We start from the raw sequence: 24,356 nt of genomic DNA on the forward strand, positions 1-24,356 counted from the left end.
ACAATCATGTGCCTTTTAATTCCTACAACTATCTGATTTGCAACAGAATAGTTTCTCCTCAGATCACACAACTGCTGCATAATAAGAGAACCAAATTTATCAATCTTCAAGTCGATGACCTAAAGCAAATTAGTGGCAGCAGTGTCAAGGAGTTTTGATCAAGGAATATATGTCTATATACTTGAAGCAAAAAAAAAACACAAATATATCCAGTATAAGGAGTTTAGCTATCACCTCATTAATTTGACCTCGACTTCTTTGGTGCTATAGCACATGTTTTCGCCAACAAGTGTTGTGAGGTGAATGTATTGAGATCAAGTAGTTTTAGTCCCATGGATAACTGTTAATGGCCAACAATCTGGTGCAAAAAACAACTCAACAAAATGTTCAGATCATACTTTTATATAGAAATTATTAAGAGGGCTATTACTATGTACTACCTGTGTATTGTGAAAAAAAATGTTCAGATCATTTTATCTTTAAGGCTACTGTAATCTGCAATACACTCTGATAGTTTTGAATATAGTTCAGGTAGGCATAAGGCCCGCCGTAGTTCCTTGTCAAGAAAAAAAGTGTGTTGGCAATGGAATCTTATCAAAATTGTAAAGTAAAACACACACCACTGAAGAAATCAATCTTTAAGAAAGAAAAAAATAGTACCTTAGTCAATACAACTATCACTGAAAAGTAGTTCCCAAGTATAAGTGATGGCCAGGCCTCATTTATTTACAACGGGCCATCATATTGACAAGTAGCGGAAAATATAAATCAAGTCGCTGCCGACTCTATATGGAGAAAATATCAGATATAGCCTGCTCTTATGGATTTGGAGTATCCCATATTAAGTGCAAGCGCCATTTGTTGAAGGACACTTTGCAGAACAGAAGATTTCAATACTATGGAAATATTGTATTGCATAACTGACCATCTAATTATTCGGAAATCTATAATTCTAGAAGCACAATAAATTCAAGAATATTAACACTGTGCCGAAAGCTGAAAACTTTTGTTGACCAATGACCACCAACTTATTTTCAGAAAATTGTGCCACAAGCAGTATATGCAAATACAAAGGTAGTTTTTCGACCTGCTATGTGCATGGCACACAAGTTCATACCATTTTACTAAGCTGACAATGTTCACATAGTTCAGGCATCAAGACTGAATGGTAAAGTAACTGAACAAACACAAACTGAAAGGCTTCACAAAGTTCTATTATCAGTTTTGAACAAGAAATGATAGACAAAGAAGCTTGGAGCCTTTTGAGCCGACTAAAATTACTTAAATAATTTACCATAAGGTCCATAAGAACTTGAAATCAGATAAATGTGGATTTGTTTTTTTAGATGGCAGATGTGAAATTTAGTGGGAAAGAGAACACTTGGTGATAAACCAAATCTTGTACATGTGAGGCCAGACACATCAGTTTCTGTAACATATCCCAACTATCTAGATTATCATACTACAAGCATTTCACAAATTGTTAAACAACCATACAAAGGAACAGATATATGCCCCCGCACACGGTACACTCCCCTTGAGAAAACTATAAAAGGGTCTTTCTGTCCTATGTGTTGACTCGCTTAAACTAATCAGCATTAGATGAAAATTAGATGAACTGCAAGTAATGAAGCTAATTGCTTCAGAATTCAACTATGCGATGTGTGGTTGGATTACACATATTGTACCTTGTGGATATGTCAAGCGAATCAGAGGTAGAGCGGGATGGACGACCACATGTTCATCGATGAGACACGGCGCCCTAATCGTCAAGGACACGCTGCAAATTTGGAGCACCAGCGGGGCTTGCGGCCTCCACGCGATTCCGGCGACTACGCTCTTGCCGACAGGGGCTTGCGTCGTCCATGCGGTTCCGGCGAAGAGCTCGTCCTCCACCACCTGCCTCCTTCATCTACCTGCCAGCATCATCCTGCTCCCGGGCCTCCCCTCCATGGACACAACGCACGGAGCTGCGTCATTGGCACATCACTCCTCTCCTTGGCACCACCTCTTCTTCCACACTCGATCCATAACGACGATGCATTGTATTTGGCTGGGGCAAGCTAGAAGGCGTGGTGCGCGCCCGGATGGGAAGCTAGCTCGTCAGGGATGTAGGGTTCGTGGAGCAGAGGAATGGGTGGACAAGTGGATTCCTCCGTCACGGACTCAGTCACATCGTAGACACGATCTGCAGAACAACAATCGTCCAGCAGGAACAAGTAAACACCAACAAACATGCATGCCACAATCTGCCGTGATGAGGAAATGGGGCAAAAATCACCTGGTTTTGCTTCGGATTGAGGCGCATCGCCGTGCTCAAAGGCTGCAAACATGGCTGAAGCCCGATCATGGAGTGCGTCGGGAGAGGCCTCCTCTGCTGCCAGGCTTCTCTTCTTGGCTTCCCTCTGCGTCTCCGGATCCGGATTCCCCCTCGTGCGCGGCCTGCCGGCCTTGGGCATCTTCGCACCTTGTGCGCCACCGCCTCCCGCTTCCCTCTCCTTCTCCGGATTCTCCAGGGTCCGGCTTGTAAACAAGAACCTGGTGTGTTGTTGCTTCATATGAACCTGGAGGAGGGAGGAGCAGGGGCGGTGGCATGTGCGCCGGGAGGAGGTCGGGAGTGTGTGGGAGGGGCGCGCCGGGATCCAGGGAGGTTGGGGGTCGGGCACAGAGTGTCGAGCACATGGAGAGGGATGCTTGTTACCTCGGCAGGCAGCACCTCTCCCAGGAGATCTCCAAGCGACGAAATCCCCCTCATAACAGGCGCAAGGTCGGTCAACATCAAACACCTCGTTGTGTGTATGCGAAATTCAGATAGCAGCAACAATACCAAAATTCAGCTAGTAGGAGGAGAGCAATGGTGCAGCACCACATCATCGCTATCTCTCTCGTTCTACAATTCACAGCCAATTATAGCCCGTTCCTGTCTTCTCGGCCCCCATCTTCTCCCCGACGACCCCATCAATGATGATCCCGACACCCCTGCTTCTTTCCCATAGTCACTTACCATAGCTATCATATGGTGCCGGCGGCGTGCGCCGTTGCTGCAGAGCGTGACCCGACAGGCACGAGTGGACGATGAGTTGATGATAGCAATGTGCTTCAATATATTTTTGTTTGTTACCTACACAAGTTTGAGACCTGTTAAAGTACAATCGCCCTTAGTACTATAATTTAAGCAGGATTAAAGGATGAGTGTAAGAAATCATATATGGATCAGTGGTAGTACAAGAATCACATAAACAAGTATGCATGGATGAAAATTGTAACATAAGTAGCTTACCATGTCCCTGAGGCCCAACATCATGTTGTCATCAGAAGTACTTACTGGAACAATCCTCGAGGCCAACAAATTCCTAGGGACGACACGGTTCACCTGAAGCTCTATCTTCTTTCTTATCAGCTGCAACACAGCCAAGATGATCTCGTTTGCTACTGAAACATATATCTTAATTAAGAAGACCCAAAAAAATTGTAGAAAAATAGGAACAGGAGAAGCAACACACACATCTTTCCGTTGGGCAGCCTCACATGACCGACAGTTGATATACGTATCAGGATGTGGAACTCCCAAAAGTGCATTATTTAGAAATCACAACACTCCTAAAAAAATCACAACACGTTAGATCATCCATGGTTTGTACAAACTCCCAAAACATAGATGCATCGTCTATAACCAGGCCAAAAACACAAATACCATCCACGGTTGGCCGGAACAGATCGTTGCACACATGCTGGAGGAGAGCAGAACATAGCACGCACCACGCTGTCCACACCACACACGCACAAGCAGAACACGACACACACACAGATCAGCCACAGCACATGGCGCGCCCTCTGCCTTTAGTCGCCGGCTCGCGGGTACCCTCAATCACAAACCTGCACGCGCCTCCGACGACCGGGCTCTAGTACACGCCCTCCTCAACGCCTGACTGTCGCATTCACCATCTCCAAAGCAGCCGGCGGTAGAGGCGGCGGGCGACCCAGAGCAGCGCGGTCGCCTCGGCCTCCGCGAGCGCGAGAAGGCCGAGGAGGAAGCCCGCCAGGAACCCTGCGGCAGCCATCCCGGGCTGAGCTCCCGACGGCGAAGGAGACTACGGCGGGGGGTAGGGAGGTGGGCACGGTTAGGGTTTGGAGGGAGAGGAGAGGGGTGAGGCGGGAGGAGCAAGACGGCGGAGGCGACGGAGAAGGATTCTGCAGCGGCGGCGACGACGGCGGCGGCGGCGATGGCGGATTCTGCAGCGGCAGCGGCAGCGGCGTTCACACCCGAGGAAATAGATCGAGAGAGGGATCGAGGCCAGAAAAAAAAATGGTACGGACGAAAAAAGACCGGTGAAAGTGACAGAGGTGGGAGGACGACAAAAATAATACGCATGTGGAAGGATGACAAAAATAAACCAGCGAAAATAAACCGCGCAGACAATTCATCAACTGCTCCATTAGAAGTAGAGATTAAAGAAAAAATTGTTTCTCCAATTTTTTTTGGTTTATACGATGGGACCCAGATTAACTTTTGTCCGTCGGACCAATCGTTTGTTCGTCCTGATTTGTTTCGGCCAAAAAAAAACGCACGACAGACAGAGACGAGCCGCGACGGGCCAGCCCACTAGCGGATGCTGTACCAACAGCTCGCCCCACTGAAAAAAGTCCACGAAAAAAATTAAGGTCCACGAGGACTCGAGCCCAGGCGCTCGCGCTCGACGCATCAAAGTGAAGGCCACTCGACTAAACGTAACACTATGGTTAAATTGCAGCGCGACGTCCTAAATTAGCAAACAGCCGCGCCAGATACTAAGAGCAAAAGAAAAACATTTTTTTTCTTCGAAAAAGTAGATCTATTTTATAATATTTTAGGAAATTTCTAAACAAAAATTATAAACTCGGACATATTTTTCACAAAGAACAATACTTCTCTTTTTTTTTAAACCTGAACATTTTTTAAAACACAAATATTTTTGGAAAACTAGGAGGTACTATAGCGAATGTTTTCCCGAATTTGAGAACATTTTCTAAAAAGACAAATATTTTTTGAAATATGATTTTGAAAACTGGGAAGTATTGTTTCTAACATTTTTTAATTTGTACTTACTAATAAAGCAAGGTGCGGTTCCTGAATTTTCGGTCCATCGCATAGGATTTTTCATCCATCTCGCACAAGAGCCACATGCAAGTGAACGAAAAAACGCCTTTTATTCCCAAGTGAAAGAAAAACGCTTAGCTTTTTCTATTCCTCGGTGTGTTTGTTTTTATGAATGTCTCAGGTGCCTTGCTTGGCCTCAATCTTCGCTGTGGCCCAGCGAAGCCGGCCCAAGGCAGGCAAGGAAAAAATATTAGTTCCTGTTTAGAATCAAACTGGCGACCTCCTTCCTCGTCCAGGTAAATTCATCGCAACCGATTGAGCTAGATCAATGTTCGTGTTTAGGTGAAGGTTGCTTTGTCCAACGACCCAGAACTTTGTCCAACGCCGGCGTCCGTGCAGACAGTGGCGAATGCAGAAATAATTTTCAGGTGTGGCCGAGCTTATGAAGGAGAAAAGCATGTAAAATGCAACTGACCAAAAACTGCCTAGAATATTAGATATATAAATACTTTGTGTTTCGCAAATACAACTAAAACCCAAATTTAAGTACCATATTCTATTATCCTGCGTGTACTCGTGCTCTGTTCGGCGGAGTTTTACATCATCCCCACCAGCTACGTACTTGTAGTACCAGGTCCATGTCCAGCACGTAGGTGTACTAGTACCTTTGGTTGAAATTTAGGTGTGGCAGCTGTCAGGCCTTGCCAGATAGCTGGCTCCGCCACTGCGTGCAGAGCCAGAGCCAGAGCCCGAGCCGTACGTCCGTCGACTTGAATTTGATGCTCGCCGTCCAAATCTCGGCCTTCTTCAAAACTCAATTTTTTTGCTCATCTCTCAAATTCCGCCCGCCCGGAACTCACTCGCCGGACCTGACCAGTACGTCCATTTGCTGCGCCCACAAACCGGCCTCAAAACTCAATTCTTTTGAGCTTTGACCAACAAAACTGAGGAGCAAGCCGTCCATACTTTGACCGGAATCCTCACCCCATCTCCCGTCCTCCTCTTCTCGAGCTCCCTGCCATCCGCCTACACCTCCCAGTTCCTCTTCGATCTCCCTCCAACATGGCATTGGCATGCATGCCGGTTACGCTCCGTCGATTCCGACCAAAGCACCGCCCCCGATTCCCATTCCGAGCGAGCACCTCAATTTCACCGCGGGCGGACGGAGCCGAAAAGGAAAAGCCCGAGCCGTCCATCGACTTGAATTTGATGCTCGCCGCCGTCCATGTCAACGACCTTCCTTCACACGTTACGTTCATTCCTTCCTTACTCTGCGCTCCCGTCGTTCGATTGCATGCATGGCGCCGGACACGAGTCGCAGCCGTCCTCCTCTCCTCCCCTTTCTCCCGTTCCTCCACGAGGCGCCTTCTGCATGCATGCATGCGACATCTTGTTTCTTCCACGCCCACAACAAAAATGAACCCTTGCCTACGTGCAATTTTCTTTTTTCTCTTATTACATGAACAAATTGCTACTTGAATGTCCTTGGTGTGACATATTTCCTATAAACAAGGTTATTTCTAGTTCCTCATGCAACAAACACTGTGCCTTTCTAATTTTGATTGAAGTCGTATTAACACATTACTTGACACGCGTAGCCGGTAGTTGAACAGCATGACGGGGTGTCCTTGTGGGCAACTTTGTTGGTGTTGTGGCATTACTGACTCAACATGCGACCGAGAGGAGAATGACACAAAGAGGCACTTAGCCGAGCAAGGTAGCCACTGGTTAGAGCCTTGGTTTATACTTCCTCTGTGCCGTAATATTTGTCGCTGGAGCAGCTCAACTTCAGCGACAAGTATTACGGTACAGATGGAGTAGTATACAACGATAGGAAAGAGAACTCAGCTACTTTGAAACGGAAACAACAATGGTTATCAGCATAACTAATCAACATGGTAAAAATCCCACTCTCATTTATGTAAATGATTTTTTTATTGATTAGAAATTGAAACATCGTCGAGCTTGTCATTGGAATGTTTTATCTTCTTATATGATTAGCCAGTCGTGCACAAGTCATGTTCAAATTTGGCATTTTGGATTGTAGGGCCATTACCGCCATTAGTGAATGACTAAATAAAGAAAAGAAACCGCCCAGAGGGGTTATGATTTATATTGAGTTCTCCTTACTTGTCCAAACATATTTTAAATATATTATTTCAACTACCCCACACGATCATTTTGAATTTCCAAGAATCACATTTATAAATTGTTCAATGTGAGAGCTATTATTTTATGCACAATATGATCATATATATATCGACACATGTTGCAACCAACTGGGTTGATTTCTCGGCGGAAAAGAACCTTACCGCGCGTGTCTCTCCTGTCTGATATATATGCAGGAAAAAGGTGGTTCAGTGAACGACATGATGCCATTCACTTAGCTAGGCATGTATTGTCACGGGGCAATGGAAAAATAGTGGACACCGGACCTCGAACACTTAAATAGTGTATCGTCACTAGCCGCTCCGCAGACGGAGGCGGTGTCTGTTTTGCGGGTCAGTATTGAAGATGCCCTAAGCACAACTAAATCTATTTGGTTCTAAATATGTGCCATTCTACTTCCTCCGTTTCTAAATATAAGCCATTTTAGAGATTCCAATACGGACTATATATAGAGCAAAATAAGTGAATATACACTCTAAAAAATGTCTATATATACATCCGCACGTGTTCCGTATTGAAATTTCTAAAAGGGCTTATATTTACAAACGACATAGATAACTAATTAACTCATTGAGGGGTGGGTCCGAGATGATGGAAAATTTTGTATATGCTACAAAAAAGGATTATTTTTCTACATTTATATATTTACATTGGACATGTTTTGTAGATACTCCCTTCGTCAGAGCGTTTTTACACTACACTAACGTCGGAGACGCTTTTATATTATGGAATGGAGGGAGTAGTATATAATTTGCATTTATGTAATTCATTAAGAAACCTACCTGTATCTGGACGGAAAAAACATGGAAGGTTTTTTTAGTTTGATATTTGAGTAAGAAAACTAATTAGTCCATGGACGGGTGCTGTAAAAGAACTCATCGGGCGGGCAGTCTCAGTCACGTCCGAGTTGCTGTGGATGGCAAGATATTTGGTAGTTTCATTTATTAGGGACAGAGAGCGAACTGGACGCCGTCAGATCTAGCATGCGGCTAGGATCTGGTAGACAGGTCATCAATCCACGAGATGAAGAATTTGACCAATCAGAATCTTGAAAACAGGCCGGTCCTCTCTCGCCCCGAAATGGTTCCCGCGGTTCGTCCTCGCTCACTAAACCAAATATTCCAAATATCTCCCGCTCGGGTTCCCTCCCTCCCTCGCACTTCAAACGAAATGAAACAAGGGAGGGAGAGAGAGAGAGAGAAAAAAAAAAGCAGCCAACCCGACATCCAACCAGCCGCCGCTCATCCTCCATTCTCTCTATCCCAGACCCAGAAGCCCAAACCAACCACACTCACCATCGACCTCGCCGCCGACTCCGCGCTCCACCTCCGCCGCGTCCGCCGCCGTTCTCGCCGGCGACCCAGCCCCAGCTCAAACCAGCGGCGCTCACCCGCTCTTCCTCTGTGCCGAATCGATTCCCTCATCCCCCGCAAAGAAGAAGAAGAATTGATTCCCTCACCCAACCAGCCACCGCCCCCACCGGCGACCTCGCCGCCGGCTCTTCCCTCTTCCCCACCGTCGCTGGCCTGCACCCTCTCCTGTACCATAGGCCCGAGACGGAGCTGTTGCGGCCGGATCCGACACGGCCGCAGCCGTCGTCAAGGGATTCAAGCGTGGGGAGAGGAGCCTCCATGTGCCCGTGCGGCGGCCCCTTGGTTCCCTATTCTCCTCTCTGTGCCGCCGAGAGAGGAGCTCTTCGAGGATCCCCTCGCTCTTCTCCACGGCGCTGCTTCCGGATCCGCCAAGGAGGTTCTCGATCTGGTTATGCTCGGGCGACGCCGCCGCCGGAGATGGCCGAGCTCGCGCACCGGGAGAGAAGAGTGACGCTGTCATGCGGTTCCTCGCGTGGAGATGGCTTGCTGTTCCGTGCCGACGCCATGGATGGAGCTCGTCAAGGTCACCTCCCACCTCTTCTTCTCTTGTTCGCACACGAACACGTCACCATGTACCTCCGACGCCGAGGGTGATGCACCGCAGCTCGCGCCGAAGGAGACCCGTCCGGAAGCGCGGTACGCAAGCAATCCGGCGGGCGCTTTTGATCACCCGAAACCCCACGCGCCCGGGAGGGACCCCGTCTGGACGCGCGGCGGCTATGGGCTGCCCTAGGTCGGTTCGCCCGCCCCTAGAGCCTCGAGGATCGCTGCCCTTCAACACGAAGAACGAACGAAGAACGAGAGAGAAAGAACAAGGGAGGGATGTAAAACTAGGGTAAAAAGTAGATTGATTGTTCGATTGTGTGTTGTTATTCAATCGGCCGTCACCCCTTAGGTATATAAGAGGCGGCTGGACTTCCCGTGCAAGGAAAAGGCTTGGATTCACGTCCAAAACCCTAGTCAAATTCGGATTGGTCTTGTCCGAACTTTCCAAAACTGTTCGGTTTAAACTGGCTGCACATTGCGGGTCTTTTTTGTGGTGGTAAACGGTGTCGGATGGAAACGAGTCCAAAAGCAATCTTGACCGTTTCGATGATACGAACAACTTTCATGTTGAACATTTTTTGATCAGAGGTCATCTTGAGGGTCAAATAGCTTGCGCAAAATATCTCTTTACTCGCGCTACCAATCAGACATGGCGTCTGGTGGGGCGCGCCATATTTCGCCTCGTGACACGGCTGCACTCCGATTGCTCTAACTTTTGCATACGAACTCGGATTTGGATGATTTTTATATCAAAATCGATCGTTTCGACGAGACGAAGACAATCGGTGTAGATCATTTTTCCATTTGGGGTCTTCTTGGGGGCTTAATCGGCCAAACTGTACTCTGAATATAAGATCTTAGTACTTTGAGCATAGTTTCGGCCTTCGAGATGAAATCAGACGGCGATGACCCAAACTTCAAAGATGTTTATATCAACAATACGGAACTCTTTCATGAAGATCACTTCTCCATTTGAGGCCATCTTAAATAAGTTATTGACCGTGCCAAAATCTGGTGTCAACATATGCCCCCTGTTTTTCGGCAAAACTTGTGCACCGAAAAATAATTTGCAATGTATTTGTTCTAAGGACGATGTCAACACTCCATCGGCCATTTATTTTTCTCAGGATGATAATTATGTATCGGCCATGTTTATGCTAAGGGCGATAATTCTATATCGGCCATTGATTTTAATTTCTTGTTCACATCATACCTTGTAATCGATTACCACCAATCGGCTTTAAAGAGATGGGAATGAACCCGTTCCTTGTAGCACTAAGGAAATCAAACTCCGAGAGGTCACGCCCTGTTAAGCAAGTAACATAAGGATGATTTCAATCCACCGATGCATCGGCCAAAACAACACAAGCCGAATTATCCGCGTGAATGACTTCTACCTCATCATCGACCCATTGTATTAAGAATTGATGCATGGTAGATGACATACATTGGTTAGCATGAACCCAATCGCGGCCTAATATAACATTATAGTTACCCTGCACCTCGGCGATGAAGAATGTGGTGGCCAAAGTTTTGCTTCCCACAGTGAGTTCCATGCACATCACACCTTTGGCCTCTGTCTTTCCTCTACCCTCGAATCCATTAAGTACCATATTGGTCCTCATCAATGCATCATCATCTAACCCCAACTTTTTGAAGACCGAGTAGGACATAAGATTTACCACAGCACCACCATCAACGAGCATCCTAGCAACCGACGATCCGTTAATATGACCTTTGAGGTACAATGGCTTCAAGTGTTTCACCGGTTCTCTTGGCTTCTCGAAAATAGCATTCTTAGGACCAAAATTCATCTGGGCTAGCTCCCCTTCTTCACCTATAGCACGAAACTCGGCAGGTAAGTAATATACCATATTAATATCCATACCTTCCCGAACCGGCGTAGATTCATAATCCACCATCTCGTCTTCATCTCCCAATGTGTATATTGGGCTTAAAGATTCCTCAATTGAAGGGGATGTTTCAGGTAGTGTGGACGATGTAATAGGGGTCGCATCATCCTCTTTTGGTGGTGAAGGTGTTGCTGCAGCTAATGTAGAAGCATCTGTGTTTTGTTTTTGTTTAGGCCTCCACACTTGTTTTGTGAGTGCCATGGGCCGAATTTCACTAAACAATTCGTCCCTTTGCCTCTCCTCTTTGTGTTCTACCTTCTCGTGGTTCCTCATGCGTTGTAACCTCCTTTTCATGGTCTTAGTTAAACCGGGAGGACACCACTTAGGTTGAGTATATTTGGGATCCCTTGGTTTGGCCTTGCTTGTACTCGCCTCATGATCATCAACCATGGAACCCTGCTGAACAATAACAATATCACCATTAGAAGTAGCCAGATTACCAACAACCGGCTTTTTGATCTTCTTTTGCTTGTCGCATTCTGAAATTTCCGCATTAGGTGACTTAACACGCCACACTTTTTTATTGGCCTTACTTGGAGAATTTTCTGTTGGCCGATTAGCACCATAACTCAAACGGCCTTGGGTGGGATAATAAAGCCTCTCACGAGCAGGCCTTCTAGGTGTTGTCCACCCCATATGGAAAGCATAAGGAGCCATTGGGGGCTGCCCCCATCCTCCATTGAAGTCTCTCATGTAATATGGTGCATAGGAGGGTTGTGACATCCATGGTGTCGGTGCCCATGACCCATATGGCCTTGCATAGCATCGAAACTCTTGCTCCGGAAGCGATCTTGAACGCTTCGAATGTGATGGCCGATTAGAGCTAGAACCGGCCGCTTAACTTGCATATTTGGATAGCAGCATATCAAAAGTTGGCTTGATTCGCTTGCGCTTAGCTTCACTCTTTCCCCACTTGCCAACTTCTGAATTCTTGGGCTTGATAAATTTAACATGAGTATCTTCTTGTACTTGTGGTTGCCCCCCGGGTACGGGATTTTTTATGGTGATCTTCAATACTTCCTTGCCATCGGGTTGCTTATCAAGCACAACCTCTCTTCCCAAGACTTTGTCGCCCTTCTTGCCTTTCCTGGGTTCACCAATAACAACATTATCTTTATTAGAAAATTCGGCTATGCTAGGCCGAATTAACATTTCCTTTCCCTCCAAGTCCATGGTGTTCATCGGAAAGGGCTGTTTATCAACTTGCATCTCAGCAAAATTCAATCGTCCATCACTAATGGCCGATTGTATCTGTCGTCGAAAAACATTGCAATCGTTAGTAGCATGAGAAAATGAATTATGGTATTTGCAATAAGCACGCCGTTTCAGCTCATCAAACGGCGGTATGGTGTGTGATATTCTAATCATCTTATCCTGCAAGAGAGCATCAAATATCTTATCACACTTAGATATATCAAATGTAAACCTCATCTCCTCATCACGATTCTTGCGAATCGGCTTAAGAGCATTGCATGTATAGGGTTTGGCCTTTGAGGACCAAACAAACTCAGTAGTATAAACATCAACCTCATCATCCGAATTATCATCATTGTGTTCAACCATATGCATTCTAGGATGATCGGTTGTAGACCTATGAATCTCTTTACTTCGACTCTCTTGAGCCAAAGCTTTTTGTAAGACTTGATTAATGTTCAAAAACTCATAACTTTCTAGCCTCTCTTTAATGTGAGTTTTCAAACCATTAAGAACAAGATCTGCCAAGTCTCTCTCAGTTATCACTAAGCTATAACATCGGTTTTTATGTCTCTAAATCTCTTGACATAATCGGTGACCGATTCATCATGTTTTTGCCTAACCGATGTAAGATGTGACAACTTTAGCTCATTATCGCCGCTATAAAAGTGATCATGAAACTTTTGCTCTAATTGCGACCATAAGAGAATTGAGCCATGTGGTAAAGCAGCAAACCATGAAAATGCGGTGCCAGTTAAAGATAAGGGAAATAAACGTACTTTCAACTCTTCTATGGAACCTGCTTCACCCAACTATGCTAGATACTGACTCACATGCTCCCAAGTTGTTTTCGTATCCTCACCACTAAATTTAACAAAATCAGGAACCTTATAACCTTGAGGGTAAGAAATTGCATCGAAGTGTTTAGGATAAGGCTTTTGATACACACGACTCTTTTACTTTCGGCTCGTTTCCGAAAGTTTCTAGAAACATCTTATGCAAATCCTCCCTTAATTTAGCTAAAATTGGATCCGACGTAGATGAAGATGTTTGTGGCAATGACATAGGAGCAACCTGAGTACTAGCTATTGGTGCAACTTGTGGGATGGGCACCGAACCATAATTCGGCGGAAGACCAAACATGCTTGCGCCTATGGGTGGTGTGACAAAGTGATTCGGCGTTGACGCCGAATTGGGCACACTAATAATAGGATTAGGGTATGTAGGTGTAGTCACAAGCTGGTTGGTTTGACTAGGGTAAAAATTTAATGGCATACTATATTGTTGTTGTATAGGAGGTGCAGATGAAATAGGTAAAGTTGGACTAGCGTTTTCAGATACACCAACAGTACCACTAGATGACGGAGGCATATTTTTTCTGAGCATTAGCACTAGCCACAAAAGAATTGTATGCCATCACATTACCCTTACTAACAAGACTTTCAATCACAGCCACTTGCTCCAGAGAAAAAACTTTACTCACAGTGATTACATCTTGTTCGTCGATGAGGGGAGGAAAATTGACGTTTCCAACCGGAGTGATGTTGCCTTGACGGTCCTTCTTGAAACTTGAAAGAAACGCTTCCAAATCCTCCTCCTCGCGCTTCTTCTTGAGCGCCTCAAAAGCCTCTTCACGCTGCTTCTTGTGCGCTTCGTAGGCTTGGCGATGTTCATCCGATAGCTCATCATGACCGGGCTTAATGATGTTATCGGTGTCAACTTCTGAGGGCTTGGGGAGATTAGACATGGTTGATGATGATTCTTGATCTTTCGTCCCCAGCGGAGTTGCCAAAAAGTGTGTTCGCACACGAACACGTCACCGTGTACCTCCGACGCCGAGGGTGATGCACCGCAGCTGGCGCCGAAGGAGACCCGTCCGGAAGCGCGGTACGCAAGCAATCCAGCGGGCGCTTTTGATCACCCGAAACCCCACGCGCCCGGGAGGGACCCCGTCTGGACGCGCGGCGGCTATGGGCTGCCCTAGGTCGGTTCGCCCGCCCCTAGAGCCTCGAGGATCGCTGCCCTTCAACACGAAGAACGAACGAAGAATGAGAGAGAAAGAACAAGGGAGGGATGTAAAACTAAGGTAAAAAGTAGATTGATTGTTCGATTGTGTGTTGTTATTCAATCGGCCGTCACCCCTTAGGTATATAAGAGGCGGCTGGACTTCCCGTGCAAGGAAAAGGCTTGGATTCACGTCCAAAACCCTAGTCAAATTCAGATTGGTCTTGTCCGAACTTTCCAAAACGGTTCGGTTTAAACTGGTTGCACCTTGCGGGTCTTTTTGTGGTGGTAAACGATCTCGGATGGAAACGAGTCCAAAAGCAATCTTGACCGTTTCGATGATACGAACAACTTTCATGTTGAACGTTTTTTGATCAGAGGTCATCTTGAGGGTCAAATAGCTCGCGCAAAATATCTCTTTACTCGCGCTACCAATCAGACATGGCGTCTGGTGGGGCGCGCCATATTTCGCCTCGTGACAGGGCTGCATTCCGATTGCTCTAATTTTTGCATACGAACTCGGATTTAGACGATGTTTATATCAAAATTGATCGTTTCGACGAGACGAAGACAATCGGTGTAGATCATTTTTCCATTTGAGGTCGTCTTGGGGGCTTAATCAGCCAAACTGTACTCTAAATATAAGATCTTAGTACTTTGAGCATAGTTTCGGCCTTCGAGATGAAATCGGACTGCAATGACCCAAACTTCAAAGATGTTCATATCAACAATAAGAAATTCTTTCACGAAGATGACTTCTCCATTTGAGGCCATCTTAAATAAGTTATTGACCGTACCAAAATCTGGTGTCAACACATGTCCCCTTGTTTTTCGGCAAAGTTTGTGTGCCGAAAAATAACTTCCGCATAGCTTGTTCTATGAACTAGGGTAAAAAGTAGATTGATGTGTACCCGTCGATGTGTACCCGCGGCGCCGAGGGAGATGCTCCGCAACTCACACCGCGGGAGGCCGACTTCCAGCGTGATACGCAAGACAGCAAGCCGGCGCTTTTGGGACCCGAAACCCCACACGCCCGGGAGGGACCCCGTCTAGGCGCGCGGCGGCTATGGGCTGCCCTAGGTCGACCTGATCGCCCCTAGGGCCTCGAGGTTCGCTGCCCTGCAATGAAGAAGAACGAGCGAAGAACGAGGAAGAAGAAGAACTAGGGTTAAGGAGAAAAGATAAAAGATAAAAAGTGGTAGATTGATTGTTCGATTGTGTGTTGTTATTCAATCGGCCGTCACCCCTTAGGTATATAAGAGGCGGCTGGACTTCCCGTGCAAGGAAAAGGCTTGAATTCACGTCCAAAACCCTAGTCAATTTCGGATTGGTCTTGTCCGAACTTTCCAAAACTGTTCGGTTTAAACTGGCTGCACCTTACGGGTCTTTTTTGTGGTGGTAAACGATCTCGGATGGAAACGAGTCCAAAAGCAATCTAGACCATTTCGATGATACGAACAACTTTCATGTTGAACGTTTTTTGATCAGAGGTCATCTTGAGGATCAAATAGCTCGCGTAAAATATCTCTTTACTCGCGCTACCAATCAGACATGGCGTCTGGTGGGGCGCGCCATATTTCGCCTCGTGACAGGGCTGCACTCCGATTGCTCTAATTTTTGCATACGAACTCGGATTTGGACGATTTTTATATTAAAATCGATCGTTTCGACGAGACGAAGACAATCGGTGTAGATCATTTTTCCATTTAAGGTCTTCTTGAGGGCTTAATCGGCCAAACTGTACTCTGAATATAAGATCTTAGTACTTTGAGCATAGTTTCGGCCTTCGAGATGAAATCGGACGGCGATGACCCAAACTTCGAAGATGTTTATATCAACAATAGGAACTCTTTCATGAAGATCACTTCTTCATTTGAGGCCATCTTAAATAAGTTATTGACCGTGCCAAAATCTGGTGTCAACACCTTCCTTCCCAGTGTCTCTTTATGTTCGATTCGGTTTCATGTACTGCGCTATTGGAGTTGCCCTGATGTTGTCTCCTTACGCAGGTGTCCTCACGATGATTCCATTGTTGATGGTGACCCGATGATGAGTGGAGCGATTGGAGCTGCCCAGACCTTATACTAGTTGTATTTCTTCTGAATTCCTCAAGCTTTCGGAATCTCTTCCCATCGGTTCTCTATAATGACTTAGCTTTTCTCCTCCACCTTCTCAGGGTTTTCCATCGGCAGGTCATTGTTTTTCTGTGCTATTTTGTTTTTGCCTCTGGTGATGAATTTTGTTTTCTAGCATTTCTAAACCAAATTGGAAACTTTTCTTTGGGGGAGGTCTACATGGTTGTAGTGGGAGGCCATAGAGGTGCAATGCCAGGTTGCTTGGATGCTGTTCTTGATGTTGTTCTGCTCCGATTTTCCGTTATTCGTGGGAATGGCAGGGCTTGGTCTGTGTGCCAGGTGAGGTTGAGGAGGCGGATCTTCACCGGAAGTGGCCGTTGGCGGTCACAGCGAGGCCGATCTGACCCCCAGCCTTCTCTCTTTCTCTCCCTCTCCTTTGCCTTCAACTCTTCTTTTCATCATTTTCAAATGATGAAGTTTTCATGATTTAGACATTTAAACGTACTGGTGAAGCTCATACGGTAGCTGCAGTTGTATCAAAATTACATGTTTCATGTGGCTTCGATCTTTTTGTGATTTTTTATTTTCCGATTTTGAGCACTAGTGATAGTTCTTTGTACACAAGATTGATGATTCAGTGCTAGAATAAAAGTAGGATGACCTTTATTTATATATTTCTCGAGGAGGCAGATTTATGTGATGACATTTAGAAATATATATATATATATATATCAAAGTTTTAAATAGGGCGCTAAGCATCTTAGCGCCGGACCTCTTTCAAATGCTATAGCGTGCTATAGCGGAGCTATAGCGCGCTATTTAAAATATTTGTTCATTTGTTTCGACCAAAGTCTCTTAGCGCAAGACCTTTTGTAAATGCTATAACATGCTATAGCGGAGCTATAGCGGGCTATTTGAAACAGTGATATATATATATATACACTAGTCAATTATAGTTTCTATAGTTTTATTATTATGGATGGATGCCTTGTCTATATTCTGGTGGTTGGTGGTGAAACCAAACTACGAGGGCTAGGTGAGGTCCATCCGTCTTGGGTTAATTTGGGTTACTGCTCAATTGATTTATGCCACTGAACTCCCACTTCTTTTTCTCTCTTTCCGATTTAAACATGAGCAGCAGATTCCAGTATCTACATGATCGTTCATGTGCCATGGACCTGTAGGTTTTGATCACTACCATTAATTCTGTAAGCATTGCTCTTGAAAATTTGCTGCCTTGGGGGTGTTTCAATCTGTAGTTAAACCACCGTAGTTAATTACATAGTTGATGCAATATAAGGATTGCCTAGCTGTTGTACGGTGCAATTGATTGATTGTCTCATTTTTATGTAATGTCGTCGATTATCCGCAGGTCCAATTTGCCGAGATTGCTCTTCTGTACATGATTATCTCTAAGTTTGAGAGTCCGTACTTGCTGCATGATTGGTTGTCTGATGTTAACTTGATAGAATTGTCGATTATGTGCACAATCCTGAAGGTATGCCCTTCTCCCCATCCCGTCCCCTTCCCTTCCCCATCTCATGGTCTCCTTTCCTTCTTTCTCACGCAGGGCAGCAGATGAACCCTAGCCAGAACCTCCTCCTCACCTCGCATTGATGCCTCTGGTAGACGAGGATATGGTAAGCTCCTCCCGCCCCCCATCTGCTATATATCTCTTCATTATCACAGCTCCAGTTTATTTTGAGTCCCTTTGTACTTTCTTATGTTCCCTTGTTGATTTGAGGTCTCATGTGTCATGCCCGAACTCATTGCTCGATAAATCTCACAAGTACATGAAGGATTTGGGGTGAGAGACAGAGTACATGTGAGGAGCAGAGAGGAAGGTTGAGAGAGGTTCAGAGAACAGGAAGGAGGTTTCAGAGTTCAACTCACGCATACCCTCACACAAGGCATGCCCAGCTAATATGCAGAGCACGCACACAACTCTGTCATGTTGGTACACTAGCCAGCACACCACAACCACTCGATGCTTCACCCTGTGCCACCAACTGTCTGACTGTTGGGTCCCACACCATCGCCTGGATCATCAGGTTCAGGCGACTCGTTGTCCGCTGACGCAGGCGAAGGCGAATCTTGTGTTTGGTTTGCCCAGGTTGCCTCAGCCTACCTTGTTTCTATTCTGGTGATTGGTTGTGACACCAAACTACTTTTGTCTTGGGTTAATTTGGGTTACCGCTTAATTAATTTATGCCACAGGACTCCTACTTCTTTTTCTCTCTTTCCGAGTTAAAAATGAGCAGTGGATCCCAGTATCTATGTTATCGTCCATGTGCCATGGAACTGCAGCGTTTGATCACTACCATTAATTCTGTAAGCATTGCTCTTGCAAATTTGCTGGCTTGGGGGTGTTCCAATCTGTAGTTAAACCACCATAGTTAATTACTTAGTTGATGCAATATAAAGATGCTTTGTTGCCAGGCACTGCTGCTCGGTTCTTAGTGCATTCTGGTATATTGCGGTGGAATTGATTGATTGTCTCATGTCTACATAATATTGTCGATTATCCGCAGGTCCAGTTTGCCGAGATTACTCTTCTGTACATGATTATCTCTATAAGATTGAGAGTCTGTACTTGCTGTATGATTGGTTGTCTCTTGTTAACATGATAGAATAGTCGATTATGTGCAAAATCTGCTTTGCTGAAATTGCTCTTTCGTAAATGAGCAGGTTTCACAAACTTGTATGATGGCGACTTGGCAGAAAGAGGTTTCCCGAGGAGGCATGGGTGTTGCGTAAACATGTATTAATATTCCTGCTTGCTGTACATACAGTACAAGTGAGCACCCGTTTCCCATCTCCATCGATCCAAAGCATGTTCGTATCTTTGATTCAAACTGTGTTACAAGTAGAACTGCAGGCATGTAGAATCCGTGTGTTATATGCCATAGATCATGCCACCAGATGATCTTTTCCTTGCTTCAAAAAATTTATGTGTGCTTCGTACTGTCATTTATCGATGAACAATATTAAAGTGTTTGGTGATGATTAGTTGTGCTGTGGAACTGCATTTATTTATATCAAAGATACTATTTCTCTTACATCTTTGCCTCGACTCGCCTCATGTACTGGGAATTGAACTGTTATGTCTGATTGAATTGCCTTTGTTATTTGATGCTCCTGCTGGTGACACAATGGTTTCAGTATTATAGTTTAGGAAGATAGGTTGCTGGGCAGGCTGTTTCTCGACCAACCTGTCGTGGTTGGTACCTGATGTTGATGTGTTGTGCACGAATAAATTTTCTGGAAGATGGCTCGTTTGAGCAGTTTTCTAGTTGCTCTATGTTCATTCGTTCTAGCAGAAAGTTCCTGCCCACTTTGCTCTGAAGTTTTTGGTGTTGCTCTGCACCTGTGTAGGAACATACCTACCCTTGTGCAGCTGTTAAATTTTTCTCTTAATGCTCCTATATTTGTTCTGTTGCAATGCACATCTAGTCGAGCCCAAGAGAAAAAGGAATCAAAAGTCTAGGATTTAGTTCTTTCTATAACGGGAAAGATTATATTCAACTTTTTATTACCCTTGTCGTTGATACTAACAAGTCATTTTGAATTGAAACAATCAATTTATCATGCATGTCTAAGTGTTGTCGATTTGTTCTCATCCAGAATTTGATTGGAGATAGAAGAAAGCGCTTTTGTAGCTACTTCATCATGCGTAAAATATATAAGCAGCCATAGAATCATTTTTAAGTCGACCATTTATGCCTACAAGCTTCTGTTTTTCTTGCCCCAAGTAAGCATAGCACCCCGGGGCAGGTGTCTAGTCCATGGACGACACTTCTTTTTATGCTCGGAGACAAACAATAATATCTCTGGTGTACCGATCACTGTCGATTATTAGGTCATTATTACATTTGGGCTTTCGATGCAACTAGTCTTAACTAAATGTTTCATATCTAGTTAAAATTGACGATTTTGGTGGTTGTACAAAACAAAACGTGCAATAAATTCTCGTTGTGGTGTATGCTTAGTATAACAGTGCCTTGTTACTATTTTCCTGCTTTCACTTTTTTGTTGCATAAGTAACTCGGCAGTTCAATGAACTCCGCATTACTAAGAGTCCAAACGTAATCCAAATCGCTAATTTTGTTGCATAAACTTGGTCTGGAGAAGGCTTGCTTGCATAAGCTGTTAGTTTAACTGGATTAGTAATTACTTAACCTGATTTGTTGGTTCCTTCGTGATCATGTTTAGCTTGTGTCCTACTGGAGGCTGATATGTTAATTTCCTTGCCCAAATATGCTACTAGCATGTTTAGCTTGTCAACATAAATGATGCTCCGATAACAGTTACATGCCTGTTAAGTTGGATTGGTTCTCTGCTTTCTTCATTTGCTTAGGACATTCTTGTTTTTTGGCAAAAGCATGTTGTCATGTACGCAGGATGTGTCCATGCCTTCTTCATTATTCTAAATGGACACACCCAAGTTTCAGGTCGTCGGCCCCAAGAAAACATGTGGACATGTAGTTGATATATGGAGTCTGGGTTGCACGGCCCTAGAGATGTTGACACATCAACTTCCCTATCCTGATCTGTAGTGGGTGAGCATGCGCTCATTGATGGCGGTTGTGTATGACACCTCTCCGGTGAGTTCTCCTTGGCTTCATCTCCTACCTATTTCCCTCTATTCTGCATCGAGCCCGTGGCCATTGGGCCACGGCTATATCATGCTTTGTTTTGTGGCCATCAAAGCCACGGATGATCTTGTTTTGGTACTGTTTGAGCTTAATTAGCTCAACTGGCTACTGGTTTTAAGGTTAACTGGCTTGTGCTAAATACTCAATGTTGTTGGCTATGGCCTCTGGGTACTACAATTGTAGTCGTTCTTCTGTCCTAGGTCAATTATCTAAAAATCCCAAAATATGCTATGCTGAAATTGCTCTTCTGTAAATGAGCAGGTTCCATGGACTTGTATGACCGCAAGAAATAGGTTGCCCGAGGAGCCATGGGTGTTGCATAAACATGTGTGGATATTCCCGCTTGATGTACGTACAGTACAAGTGAGTACCTGTTTCCCATCTCCGTTGATCCAAAGCACGCTCGTATCTTTGATTCAAACCATGTTACAAGTAGGACTGCAGGCATGTAGAACCCGTTTGTTATATGCCATCAATCATGCCACTTATATGCCATCAATCATGCCACCAGATGCTCTGTTCTGTGCTTCAAAAATTCAATGCTTGCTCCGTGCTGTCATTTATAACACCATTAAAATGTTTGGTGATGATTAGTTGTGCTGTGGAACTGCATTTATTTTTACAAAAGGAACTATTTCTCTTGCATCTTGGCCTCGATTCGCCTCATGTACTGGGAATTGAACTGTGATGTCTGACTGGATTGTCTTTGTTATCTGATGCTCCTGCTCGTGGCATAATGGTTTCAGTATTATAATTTAGGACGATAGGTTCCTGGGCAGGTTGTTTCTCAACCAACATGTCGTGGCTGGTACCTGATGTTGATGTGTTGTGCGTGAGTAAACTTTGTGGAAGATGGCTTGTTTGAGTGGTTTTCTTGTTGCTCTGTTTTCACTCATTCTAGCAGAACGTTCCTGCCCAGTTTGCTTTGTTGGTTCCAGTTTTTTGTTGTTCCTCTCCACCTGTGTAGGAACATACCCACCCTTGTGCACGTGTTAAAAAATTTCTTAATGCTGCTATATTTGTTCTGTTGCAATGCCCATCTAGTCTGGCAGAAGACCAAAAGGAATCAAAAGTCTAGGATTTAGTTCTTTCTATAACGGACAAGATGGTATTCAACTTTGTGTTAATTTGTCGTTGATACTAACAAGTGTTGTCGATCTATTCTCAGCCATAGTTTGATTGGAGATAGAAGAAAGTGTGTATGTAGCTACTTCTTCATGCCTAAAAGACATAAGCAACCATAGAATCATTTTTAAATCGGCCGTTTATGTCTACAAGCTTTTGTTTTGCTTTCCACGAGCATAGCATCCCGGGGCAGGTGTCTAACTCACCGCACTTCCTTTTATGCTCAGAGACAAACAATAAGATCTCTGGTCTACCGATCACTGTCAATTATTAGGTCAACATTACATTTGGGCTGTCGATGCAACTAGTGTTAACTACATGTTTCATATCTAGTTAAAAACAACGTGGTGGTTGTAGACAACAAACTGTGCAAAAAACTCTCCTTGTGGTGTATGCTTAGTATAACAGTCCAAACGTAATCCCGACCGCTAATTCTATTTTCTTGATTTCATTTATTCGTTGCATAAGTAATTCAGCAGTTTGATGAACTCCACATCACTAACAGTCCAAACGTAATCAGGACCGCTAATTCTATTGCATAAACTTCGTCTGGACATGGCTTTCTTGCATAAGCTGTTAGTTTAACGGGATTAATAATTACTTAACCTGATTTGTTCGTTCCTTCCTGATCATGTTTAGCTTGGTCTCCTACTGTAGTCTGATATCTTAATTTCCTTTCCCAAATATGCTACTAGCATGTTTAGCTTGTCAACATAAATGGTGCTCCTTGTAGCAGTTAGATGCATGTTAAGTTGGATTGGTTCTCTGCGTTCTTTATTTACTTAGGACATTCTTGGTTTTTGGCATAAGCATGTTGTCATGTATGTATGATGTGTCCATGCCTTCTTGATTATTCTAAATGGACACACCCAACTTTCAGGTTGTTGGTCCCAAAAAGACATGTTGGCCTGCAGCTGATATATGGAGTCTGGATTGCATAGTCCTAGAGATGTTGACACGTCAACTTCGCTATCCTGATCGTATTGGGTGAGTGTGCGGCGCACTAATGGCAGTTGTGTATGGCACCTCTCCAGTGAGTTCTTCTCAGCTCCATCTCCTACCTATGTCTCCCTCTATTCTGCACTGAGCCCGTGACCATCGTGGTCACGGCTATATCATCCTCTGTTTCGTGGCCATCAAAGCTATGGATGATCTTGTTTTGGTACTGTTTGAGCTTAATTAGTTCAATTGGCTACTCTTTTTAAGGTTAACTGGCTTGTGCTAAATACTCAATGTTGCTGGCTATGGCCTCTGGATACTGCAATTGTAGTCTCTTTTGTTCAAGGTTAATTCTCTAAAAATCCCTAGTTTCTGGGGGTCTTTGGTACTTTTCATGGTTACTGCTCCCCGGTTATATACTGCAATTGTGTAGTTTCTTTCCTGTGGCTGGCCTTTATGATGTTTACTGTAGGCCCGGTTTTGCATCATTATGATGCAGAGGCCGGGGGTACGCCTCCATTTCCAAAAAAAAAAACTGTAGGCCCGGTTGCTGGAAATGATTGTTTTTAGCATATAATGGATGCTTGTTTGAATGATTCTAGCATAATTGTTTCTTTGAATGTCTACTTGGATTAACAACCTACATAACAACAACAGTCTTTTTGGGGTTCAAAGTTTTAACTAGGCAAGTAATTTGTAGAATATTTATTGGTAATTTGTTATGTACCATCATCCTCTACTCTTTGGCTCAAATGTTGTGTCCAAAGCTAAGCTGGTCTTTGCCTATAGAAGAGAGTTTGTGTATTTTTTGGATGAAGCAATGCCTAAACCATTTGAGCTTGTATATATTAATGTGTTCTTTATGTTATAATGAGCTCCCAAGATTCTATATGTGCCCATTCATTGTGTTTGCTCTGTTTGGGTTGCAATTTCATTGCATATTCTTCTCTCACTCTACTGCTTGATGCATCTTCCTGCAGATAGAGTTGATGAATATGGGCCATGGTCGTTGAGAAGAAGACATGTCAATGCTTGAAAAGTCGATCGTGTTGGCTACCCTCCAGTTCTGAAGCAGCTTAAGATATCTGACACCATTGCACATTTGTGCTTTCAAGATGTTCGCATGGCTTATCCACTGCTGGGACCCGATTTTTTTTGCTTCCAGCAGCGCAGGAGCAGCTTCCCCTGCGCCTTCGGTGGCGGCTTCCCCTGCTCATGGCCACCGAGCCATGGTAAACCTTTTGCTTGTCACCGCGTGATGGGAATTTCTAGGGTTCTAGGTTGTG

General features: G+C 44.5%; 1 long non-coding RNA gene across 1 annotated transcript; it reads right to left on the reverse strand.

Moving 5' to 3' along the window:
• Positions 1–3,116: 3,116 nt before the first annotated feature.
• LOC119311361 lies at positions 3,117–4,205 on the reverse strand. The gene is made up of 4 exons (XR_005151018.1): positions 3,695–4,205; positions 3,506–3,600; positions 3,281–3,400; positions 3,117–3,138 (listed from the first exon to the last, which is right to left on the reverse strand). It is a non-coding gene; the product is annotated as an uncharacterized LOC119311361 (long non-coding RNA).
• Positions 4,206–24,356: the final 20,151 nt, after the last annotated feature.

Source organism: Triticum dicoccoides, chromosome 1B (genome assembly GCF_002162155.2).
Source record: "Triticum dicoccoides isolate Atlit2015 ecotype Zavitan chromosome 1B, WEW_v2.0, whole genome shotgun sequence".
NCBI classification, from domain to species: domain Eukaryota; kingdom Viridiplantae; phylum Streptophyta; class Magnoliopsida; order Poales; family Poaceae; genus Triticum; species Triticum dicoccoides.